Below are 11,308 nucleotides of genomic sequence, written 5' to 3' on the forward strand. Positions count from 1 at the left end.
ACCCTCCACTGTCTCTCCATCTGCTCCTGTACCGATGTTCTTGCGCTGTTTGAATTGCTGTCCTGATTTTCTTTGGTGATGAACAGCAATGTGGAAGAATAAACTTGAATAAACCCTTTCCTGCACAACTTGCTTTTCTGTCATGGTGTTTTCTGGCAGCAATAGAAACCCTGAGACTAAAAGCACTAAAAAGAAAAGAAAGAAAAGAAAAGAAGAGAAAGGAAAAGAAAAGAAGAGAAAAGTATTCCGTTTTCAAAAAGGGTTTGGAGATGGAGGGAGTTGAGGGGGAAGAGCTCTGGCTCTTTGCTGCAACGCAGCTGTAATTGAGGAACAGGCGCCATCGTGTGGCATACATGAAAAATGACTCTGTTGACCAAGCTTCACATTCGTATTCGTATTCACTTTTAGACCTCCTGAGCTAGCTCAAAAGGAATTCTCCAGTTTCAACAACATCTCAGTACAAGAGACAGGTGCAAGAAGTTTGTTTTTGTTTATTTGTTCATTTATTTATTTATTTATTTATTTATTTATTTATTTATTTATTTATTTTTTCTTCAAACACTTGGAACTTTCTGGAACAATCCAGAATGACTCTAAGCTAGTGAGAATTCAGGTTCGTTTTGAGTAACCAGTGAGCACAGTGCCCTCTTGTGGTTGATATGCTACTTTGCAGAGAGAATGGTAAATTTGTGGAATCCCAACTTTAGTAAGGGAAGACTTGATTAAAGGGTTGTAGGGTTGTAGGAAGAAGCAAGAGTTTCTAGTGAGCTATTGAAAAAATAGGGAGATTGCAGATAATGTACTGTACATCTTTAAAACATAAGAAAGGATTTGAGAAGCTTTACTACAAATTAGAATGCAGTATGACCAGCTGCCTCAAGGTCTGTCTATCTGTCATCTATCTATCTATCTATCTATCCATCATCTATCTGCTTACCAATCTATATATCATCTACATATCATCTCTTTATCTGTCTCTCAGCTATTACTGTCATCTATGTATCATATTTATAATCTATCATCTATATGTTTATCTATCTATATCTACCTATTTGTCTGTCTATTTATCTTTCTATCTATCCCATCAATCTGGCAAAGTAGCCAAGACTGACCTTGATCCTCTGTGTCCAACCAACCCCTCAGTGACATGATTATAGGATATCACACTATGCATGGTTTAACTGAAATTTTATACTTCCTGCTATTCTGTAATAAGACAAATGAAAATTTTCATCTTATACACCTTTTAAAAGAAATTTTGTGCAAACCTGTAGTGGCTAGGTTTATGACACGACACAAGCTAAAGTCGTCTGAGAGGAGGGAACCTCGATTAAGAAAATGCCTCCAGCCGGGCGGTGGTAGCGCACGCCTTTAATCCCAGCACTTGGGAGGCAGAGGCAGGTGGATTTCTGAGTTCGAGGCCAGCCTGGTCTACAGAGTGAGTTCCAGGACAGCCAGGACTACACAGAGAAACCCTGTCTCAGAAAAACAAAAACAAAAACAAACAAACAAACAAACAAAGAAAATGTCTCCATAAATTTGGGCTGCAGGCAAGCTTGTGGGTCATTATCTTAATTAGTAATTTATGGGGGATAATTCAACCCACTGTGAGTGTTGTCCCCTCTGCGAGAGTGGTCCTGGGTTCTATAAGAAAGCAGACTGAGGAAGCCATGGGGAGAAAGCCAGTAAGCAGCACCCCTCCATGGCCTCTGTATCAGCTCCTGCCTCAGCCTCTGCCTCCAGGTCCCTGCCCTGTTTGAATTCCTATCCTCACTTCTTCCAGTGATGAACTATGATCTGAAATTGTAAGCCAATTCAACCTTTTTTCCCTCCAACTTGCTTTTTTGCCTTGATGTTTTGTCATAGCAATAGAAACACTAATTAAGACAAGCTGGTACCAGCATAGTGACAGACATTGCTGTGATAGTCCTGGCCATGGTTTTGAGAGGATTGTAGAAAGACTTTGGAACTTTGGGCTAGAAAAGCATTGAGTGTTGAAGGCTCAGTGAGATGTTCTGTAGGAGCCTGGAGGCTAAGAATGTTGAGAGCAGCGCAGAAGACGGAAGCCTGGCTTGTGAATTTTCAGAAGGAAGTTTGAAGACTCTATGAGGGCTGTTTGTAATTTTGATTTAAGATTCTGTGATTCTGATTTGCTGGGGCTGAAGAATCTCTTGTGATTAACAAAATATCAGAACTAGTGAAACCTTTGCACTACTGGGACAATTGATGCTGGCTAGCTGGAACTAAGAAATTAGCAGTGATTAAGAAGAGACCAACATCACTGAGGTGAAATCTGTGAATATTAAAGAGTGGATCTATACAAACTTAGATTCATCACTGGATGTGGCCTCTTGATGCGACTCAGAAGTAACAAAGTGGGAAGCACTGCTCTCAGCTGACAGTTTATGATATGTTAACCATAAAGAAAAGAAATAAAATATGTACGCGGGTGCACAAATGTTTGTTGTCATGAGAGAGTATTATGTCCCATATGTCATTGTATATACTATACTTTCCAGTGCTTAGCATTACCATAGCTACACCAGGTCACTACACATGTGCAATGTTGCATTATGTCATTAATATAGCTATGGTGTTATTGGTTTGGGGAGTTTTTCTGGTCCATTATAGTCTTAGGAGACCACAGTTACGCATTTGGGCCTTGTTGGAAACACTGTGGAACATGATTGTGTTTTCTCTTTATCTTTTCTTAAAGTATAAAAGATGCAGAGTGAGGGGTTAGACTCAGTTCAGTTGGATTTCAGGTTCCTATTCTTATCTTTCTGCTACGATGCTTGTGTGGGCCATAATTTTTCCATTACTGTGACCTCCCCAATGTGCCTTTTCCATCAGGCCAACCAGATTTCAACCTGAGAAATACTTGGCTGTGAAACACTGAAATGACTGTTGTTTGTTTTAATTATAAATATTCTAAGTACAAGTAGTTGAAGTAATAAAAATTGTAACTATTTTAATATGTATTGAATATCTATAGTATGCCAGGAATTTTATTAAATATTTAACATATTACATACAATTTAGAACTCACACACAAAAAAATAACTGGAGGGGTAAGCTATTTTTGGCCTAATTTATGGGTGACAAAATGGAAGTTCAGTGGTTAGTAAGTGTTCCAGGAGAAGAACTGTTGTGTAGGTGTGTCATCGACCTCTGTGCAGCTGGGTAGTTTCAGTTCGTGATGGCTCCTGTGAGTCTTTGAACTTTGGACCAGTTAGATAGAAGAAACCATCAGATTAGTTTGGGGAGGATATATTTTGGTAAGTGCCATCCTAGTTTCTCTTCTGTTGCCGTGGTAAAATATTCTGACAAAAGCAACTCCCTAGAGAAAAGTTCACATTTCAAGGGTCCAGTCTATCCATGTGGGCGGAGCTTGAAGCAACTGGTCACCATGGCATTCACAATCAGAAAGCAGAGATGGATTCACATTCGTGCTGAGCTTGCTTTCTCCATTTTATACAGCCCAGGAATCTCTCCCACAGAGTGGCCCTAACCATAGTCAAGATGACTCTTTTCACAATCAAGGTAATCAATCTCCTTCTAGCATGTGCAGAGGCCCCTCTCTCAAGTGAGTGTACATCACTTTTTCAAGTGGACAATTAATAGCTATCACAAAAGTCATTGTAATAATAAGCATTGTATTATTAGCCTAGTGACAAATGGTGAATAATTAATTTTTCCTTGAGAAGTAGTCTGGTCTGTCACAGGTTAAAAGCAAAGGGTCATACTGAAGATATAAGATTACCATGCAAGCAATGATAAGCTTCTATGCCCCCTTCTTTCGGCAGCACCCACCCCCCACACACTGCTCAGAGAACTCTAGCCCAGTGTCCTGCTCTTAAAGAAGTAGAATCTTGTTCTGATGGATCCAGGGAGACAGTAAAAACTGAGAAGAGGATCTGGAATGTGGCTCTGCACTTTTTTTTCTCATCAGTCTGTCTGTCAAGAATGGGCATAGGAAGTGATTCAGAGTAGCTCCACTTTACCACCATAGCATTAGCTGTTCTGGTATCAAGGTATTTCTAGTGTAATGTGATTAAATAATAGGATAAAATATTGTTTTCTTATTTAGAAACTGTAGGGGGAAGACCCAATAGCTGGTTGTATGACTATAGTTTGGATCAGGAGAGTTCCTAAACAAGCATTGTTCAAGGCTTGGTTCTCATGCGGCAGTGTTAGAAGGCAGTAACAGCCTTGATGATGTGGGGTCCCAGTGAAAGGTACTGCCACAGAGCAGGAAAGGAGGAATTCTTTTGGAGTATGTAGACCTGACCTCTCATTTTGTGTTGTGGCTATAGGGTATGCAATTTTGGACTGTTCACACTCCCACAGTATACTGCCTTGCCATAAACCCAAAAAGCAATGGTCTAACCAGTCATGCACCAATATCTCAAAAACCATGAGCCAGAATTAACCTCTTTTTCTTATTAACACTATCAAGATTATTATTATAGTTACAAGATTATTATTACAATTATCTATTCCTTATTAAGTTTATTCCTCACTAATATTATATTTTATTTTGGATGGGATATTTATTAATACAAGAAATTGGTGCCTATAAGTGAGGCCATTGATTATAGCTATATCCCTGGCAGAGTGGAGGTTCCCTTCAAATAAAGCCATGGAAGTGAATTAGAAAAATTGAACAAAGCAGGCTAGGAAAAGTTTAGAAGGCTGTTTCTGAATGGGGCAATTCTGGTGGAGTATCAGAATACCAGGATGTGGGTAGAAATGTGGGCAGTAAGGGTGATGCCATTTAAGCTTCAGATGGGAATGAAGGCTTAAATAGCGTGTGGCTAAGACTATGGCTGTATTCTGCTTGAGACTTTATTGGAAGCTTTAAAGGGCAATGCTTTGTTTGTGTGTATGTCAGAGCAAAGTTCTAGGCAGTACAGCTCTCCAGCTGCAGCATGGATATTGCCACCAGCCTTTAACCAGAGTTACCATGAGAACAGGAAGTAAATAGTAGAGGAATGTCCATTGGATTGACACCACATACAGGTGCACATAAGGAACATACAGTCCCAAGTATTTGACGAAGAACACAAATATTAAGAAAGAACAAGTGTTAAGATTCCCTCAATTTTATTTCCATATGATATACTGGCAAGGTAATGCCAATAAACAGGTTTTAAGGAAAATATAAACTCATCTGCATAACTACATCCTGTACTTAATTATAAATGAGTAGTTTGTGTATTAATTGTCTACTGATGTAATCAAAATGGAAAATATCTTTTTTTGAGTTATTCTATGATGCACTTATTGATCAAATAATTGTAAAGAGTGTGAACAACTAAAGTAGAATTTAATTAACTTAATTTAATTGAATTGCTGCAGCCTGCATTCCTTTTCTAACCCTCAGTTTCTTGGTTACAGGCACGTAGTCAAGCTAGTTTTTTTTAAGTCATCAGAATAATTTATACTAGTTAAATGCCTCTTAAGTATACATGATATCATCTGAAGCTAAAAGTAATATGCACTCAACCAGTTTTAAAAATCTCTTTGCAACATTAAACATGATAGAATTAGGGGAAAAACCTCTTATGAAGTACTCTATGAAAGAAAATTGTTACAAGTTCCTCATTAGACAGAAACCATTATGTCTCCAAAGGAGAATACTCAGTGTAACTGTGGCTTAATAGAATGATCTGGGTAGTGTTCCTTCTGTTTCTATTTTGTGGAATAATTTGAAGAGTATTGGTTTTAGGTCTTTGAAGGTCTGATAAAATTCTGCACTAAACCCATCTGGTCCTGGTTTTTTTGGTTGGGAGATTTTTAATGACTGCTTCTGTTTCTTTAGGGGTTATGGGATTGTATAGACAGCTTATCTGATCCTGATTTAACTTAGATATTTTCTATCTGTCTATAAAATTGTCTATTTCATCCAGATTTTCCAGTTTTGTTCAGTGTAGGCTTTTGTACGAGGATATGATTTTTTTTTCAATTTCCTAAGTTTCTGTTGTTATAACTCCCGTTTCTTTTCTGATTCTGTTAATTTGGATACTGTCTCTGTGCTCTCTGGTTAGTCTGGCTAAGGGCTTATCTACCTTGTTGATTTTGTCAAAGAACCAGCTCCTGGTTTGACTGATTCTTTGTATAGTTCTTTTTGTGTCTACTTGGTTGATTTCAGCCCTGAGTTTGATTATTTCCTGCTGTCTACTTCTCTTGGTTGTATTTATTTCTTTTCTGTTCTAGAGCTCTCAGGTGTGTTTTTATGTTCTCTCCAGTTTCTTTTTGGAGGCACTCAGAGCTGAGTTTTCCTCTTAGCACTGCTTTCATTGTGTCTCATAAGTTTGGGTGTGTTTTGCCTTCATTTTAATTAAATTCTGAAAAGTCTTTAATTTCTTTCTTTATTTATTCCTTGACCAAGTTATCATTGAGTAGGGCATTGTTTAGCTTCCATGTATATGTGGGCTTTCAGTTCTTTTTGTTGCTATTGAAAACCAGCCTTAGTCCGTGGTGATCTGATAGAATGCATGGGATTATTTCAATCTGCTCGTATCTGTTGAAGCCTATTTTGTGACCAATTGTATGGTCAATTTTGGAGAAGGTACCATGAGATACTGAGAAGGTATATTCTTTTGTTTTAGGATAAAATGTTCCATTTGGTACATAACTTCTGTTAGTTTCAATGTGTCTGTTTAACCTGTTTCTATGATCTGTCCATTGCTGAGAGTAGAGTGTTGAAGTCTCCCACTATTATTGTGTGAGGGGCCATTTGTGCTTTGAGCTTTAGTAAAGTTTCTTTTATGAATGTGGGTACCCTTGCATTTGAAGCATAGATGTTCAGAATTGAGAGTTCTTCTTGGTAGATTTTTCCTTTGATGTGTATGAAGTGTCCTTCCTTATCCCTTTTGATAACTTTTGGTTGAAAGTTGATTTTATTTGATATTAGAATGGCTACTCCAGCTTGTTTCTTGGGACCATTTGCTTGGAAAATTGTTTTCCAGTACTTTACTCTGAGGTAGTCTGTCTTTGTCACTGAGGTGCATTTCCTGTATACAGCAAAATGCTGGGTCCTGTTTATGTATCTAGTTTGTTAGTCTATGTCTTTTTATTGGGGAATTGAGTTCATTGATGTTAAGACATATTAAGGCATAGTGATTGTTGCTTCCTGTTATTTTTCAATGTTATTTTTATGTGTCTATGGCTATCTTCTTTTGGGTTTGTTGAAAGAAGATTACTTTCTTCCTTTTTCTAAGGTTTAGTTTCCCTCCTTGTGTAAGTGTTTTCCATCTATTATCCTTTGTAGGGCTGGATTTGTGGAAAGATATTGTGTAAATTTGGTTTTGTCATGGAATATCTTGGTTTCTCCATCTATGGTAATTGAGAGTTTTGCTGGGTATAGTAGCCTGGGCTGGAATTTGTGTTCTTGTAGGGTCTGTATGACATCTGCCCAGGATCTTCTAGCTTTCATAGTCTCTGGTGAGAAATCTGATGTAATTCTGATAGGTCTGCCTTTATATGTTACTTGATCTTTTTCCCTTCCGGCTTTTAATATTCTTTCTTTGTTTTGTGCATTTGGTGTTTTAACTATTATGTGACCGGAGGAATTTCTTTCCTGGTCCAATCTATTTGAAGTTCTATAGGCTTCTTATATGTTCATGGGCATCTCTTTCTTTAGGTTAGGTTTTCTTCTATAATGTTGTTCTATAATGGCCCTTTAAGTTGAGAATCTTCATACTCTTCAATACCCATTATCCTTAGATTTGATCTTCTCATTGTTTCCTGGATTTCCTGGATGTTTTGGGTTAGGAGCTTTTTGCATTTTTCCCTTCTCTATGACTGTTGTATCAGTATTTTCTATGGTGTCTTCTGCCCCTGAGATTCTCTCTTGTATTTCTTGCATTCTGTTGGTGATGCTTGCATCTATGAGTCTTTCCTAGGTTTTCTAACTTCAGGGTTGCCTCCGTTTGCCTCTCTTTATTGTTTCTACTTCCATTTTTAGATACTAAAAGGTTTTGTTTAATTCCTTTACCTGTTTGGTTTTGTTGTCCTGTAATGTTTAAGGTATTTTTGTGTTTTCTCTTTAAGGGCTTCTAACTGTTTACCTGTGTTCTCCTGTATTTCTTTATGGGGGTTATTTATGTCCTCCTTAAAGTGCTCTATCATCATTATGAGATGTGACTTTGAATCAGTCTTGCTTTTCTGGTGTTGGGGTATTCAGCACTTGCTGTGGTGGGAGAACTGGGTTCTGATGATGCCATGTTGCTTTGGTTTCTGTTGCTTATGTTCTTGCCTTTGCTTCTCACCTCTGGTTATCTCTGTTGTTAGCTGGTCTTGCTGTCTCTGAGTAGGGCTTGTCCCTCCTGCAAGCCTGTGTGTGAGTACTCCTGGGAGACCAGTTCTCTCTGGGAGGAATTTGGATATGGAGAGCTGTGATGCAGGGTCAGCTCCAGGCACAGATGGAAACTGGAAGGATCCTGTCCCCACTGTTCCTTGGTTCTTGTCTCCTGATGGCTCTTAGACTGGTCATTCTTGGGCCTTAAATTTGAGCAGAAGCGTTGGTCTTACCTGTGCTCACAGGTATGTCTACACTCCTGGGAAGTCATCTCTCTCCTGGCATATTTGGGTATGGAGCACTGTGGCACAGGATCAGCTCTAGGTGCAGATGGAAACTGGAAGAATCAGAAAATACCCTTTCATAAGTAGACCTTCATATAAAATCAGTTCTCACCACTGAACGCTATGCAAACATCAATAGATGGTAACAGTGTCCGGAATGATCAGAAAAATGATTGGATGGTGACATCACTTCCTTCCTAAGTAGGCTCTTCCACCTGGAATGAAATGTCACATTTAGGGGAAAATGCTTATTATATCTACTGTTCTCAGAAACTATGACTTTGGAAAGCCAAACACCAGGGATTTTTTTTTTTAACCTTAAAAGTTATATACTAATCTTGCGCCCAGACTCAACATTTCCCACAGCTCCTCTGTGGTTCAAGGAGCATTGTGGAAGATAGGGTGGAAGGACAACAGAGACCAACATGGGTTGGAGAGCAGTCAGGTGCTGTGCTCTGGATACAGCATGGGATACAGCATGGACATAGTGATCATGAGCACATTCGGAGTCATTGCATGGGTCTGAACAAAGAAATGGGGGAGGGATGAAAGTAAGAAGGGGGAGAAGAAAGAAGCAGACCAGCATGGGAAGGGGAGGACAGAAGGTCATGGGAGTGAGTGTAATCCCAGTGCACTGTGTACGATTGCAGAAAAATTAACATCTTTAATCACACATGCACTCACACAACATACATACACATACACCACACACCCATAACACGCACACACAACATACACAAACTGTGCCACAAGGAAAGCTATAGTCACCCATGCCCTCAGAAATCCGTGTCTCTGTAGGAAAGCATGTGAGTGTGCACATGTGTAGGTGTACATACATGTGAGTGGGCACATACATGGTTTCACTCGAATAAGAGCTATTTCCACAACTATTCAAAAGAAAAACCTTGGCATTTCACTCATAGGAGCTTTCAAAAACACCAAAGTGGAATCATATTCTAGAATCATAATTTCTATTTAGCTTTAAAAGTCCACCCAAGTTCTGTATTGGTGGCCCCCACCCTACCCCACATGGCCTCTAATGAAAGGCTAAGCATAGGCAGTTGGACCCTAATCTTGGAAAGATTTTTAAAGAAGTCTAAGGACAGAAAGACTGGAGGCTGCTGGTCAGCTGTGTTTACCCATAGTGAGCCAATAAGCCTGGTGTAGGGCCAGCTCCAACTGTGGTGCAGTGCCAGCCGCCGTGGGACAAAGGACAAACTCACTGACATGGGAAGAAGATAGCCCAGTATTTGCTCTTGATATCTGGCTGCTACAACAATTTACGCAAATCACACAGGGCTGAGTAAAGGCGGCCAGCATCCGGAGCTGTAGCATGGGAGGGAGACTGTCTCAAAACAGGGAGAGAGAGTTTTCACATCCTGTTCAACTTGAGGCTGGCGTTATTTTCTGCAGCAGGTCTATGGAAAATACTGGAAGGTTTGGGCAGGCAGTTTGAAAAACAAATGTGCTGCTTGTAATTGAAGATGTGCCTCCTTGCCAGCGTCTGTGGATGTGAGGCCATCCAGGCTTACTCCCTCCGCTCCAATGCCCATTTGGAATGACTGATTCTTAAAGGTCACCCAGATTGCCTGCCAGCACATTCATATAGGAGGAGTCCAGTCTTCTGTTTTGACGTGAGTCAGATGCGTATGTGGCACCTAAGGAATAAGGAGGAGATGGGGAAGGATTAGAGTCCCCTCTGGCTCCATCACTATCAGCATGGAAACACATCTAGGAACCTTATTTGACCTAGATGCTTCCAACCCTATCAAAATACCCCCAAGACATTTTAATAATATTTTCTTTACCACAGTCTCAAATTTTAATATTGGCTTCCCCGCTCCCATTTGTCCCCTTTCCTATCCTATGTCCAATTCCCTTCCCAAACTCTTCCTAGATTCTTACTCTCAATGTCTGGTTAGTGCAGGTGTGCTTGATTCTCAGAAAACAATAACTGCAAACAATCAACTGTGCAAATGTATTTGGAAGGGCCATTGTATCCCGGGCAATGACCTACAAAACACTAAAGTATACTTTAGAAACTACCGTTATAGAATTGACCTTCAGATCACCCTGCCTACCTGAATAGCCACCTTTACTTTGTTACTGAAACCCTTATTTATTCTTATAAAACTCCCTTGACTGGTTGACGTCAACCAACATGTGTTGAATGTTGACTGGGTGTTAGGTGAGTGCTAAGATGTGGAGGTTACAAAATTGAATTGGAAAGTCCCTTAACGAAAAAGCACATAGAATTATAGATTCAAGAATTTAACTTACTTATTTCATTTTATGTATTCATGTGTGTGCATGCAGAGGTCAGAGGACAATTCCTCAGTGCCAGTTCTTTCCAATCACTGTGTAATTCTAGGGCTGGTATTCAGGCTGTCAGACTTTGATAGCAAGTGTCTTTACCCAGAAGCCATCTCCAGTTCAATGAGACAGAGATCTGAATCAGCGTTGTAATTCAGGTGGTAAATTCTAGAATGTTTGTAGGATGCACTATAGAAACAGAGACTGTAAAAAAGCTTCCATTCCACTGACGGATTCTCAGTGAGACAGATGATCAGATGAAATCACCGAGCAGAGAGGCAAGGTTTGTACTAATGTTTGAAAATAGTTAAGGAAAACTTCACAAGTGCAATGTTCACTTGAGATTTTTACCAAAGTTTAGGTAAAATATTGTAAGGTATCACAGTATGAGTGGCAGCACACCTAG

At 39.5% G+C, this 11,308-nt stretch overlaps 1 long non-coding RNA gene across 1 annotated transcript; it reads right to left on the reverse strand.

Annotated features, from left to right (window-relative positions):
• Nucleotides 1-8,368: 8,368 nt before the first annotated feature.
• LOC116097843 lies at nt 8,369-11,063 on the reverse strand. Its single transcript, XR_004121577.1, has 3 exons — nt 10,870-11,063; nt 9,729-10,247; nt 8,369-8,804 (listed from the first exon to the last, which is right to left on the reverse strand). It is a non-coding gene; the product is annotated as an uncharacterized LOC116097843 (long non-coding RNA).
• Nucleotides 11,064-11,308: the final 245 nt, after the last annotated feature.

The sequence above is a fragment of the Mastomys coucha genome, unplaced genomic scaffold (assembly GCF_008632895.1).
Source record: "Mastomys coucha isolate ucsf_1 unplaced genomic scaffold, UCSF_Mcou_1 pScaffold2, whole genome shotgun sequence".
In the NCBI taxonomy this organism is placed as follows: Eukaryota; Metazoa; Chordata; class Mammalia; order Rodentia; family Muridae; genus Mastomys; species Mastomys coucha.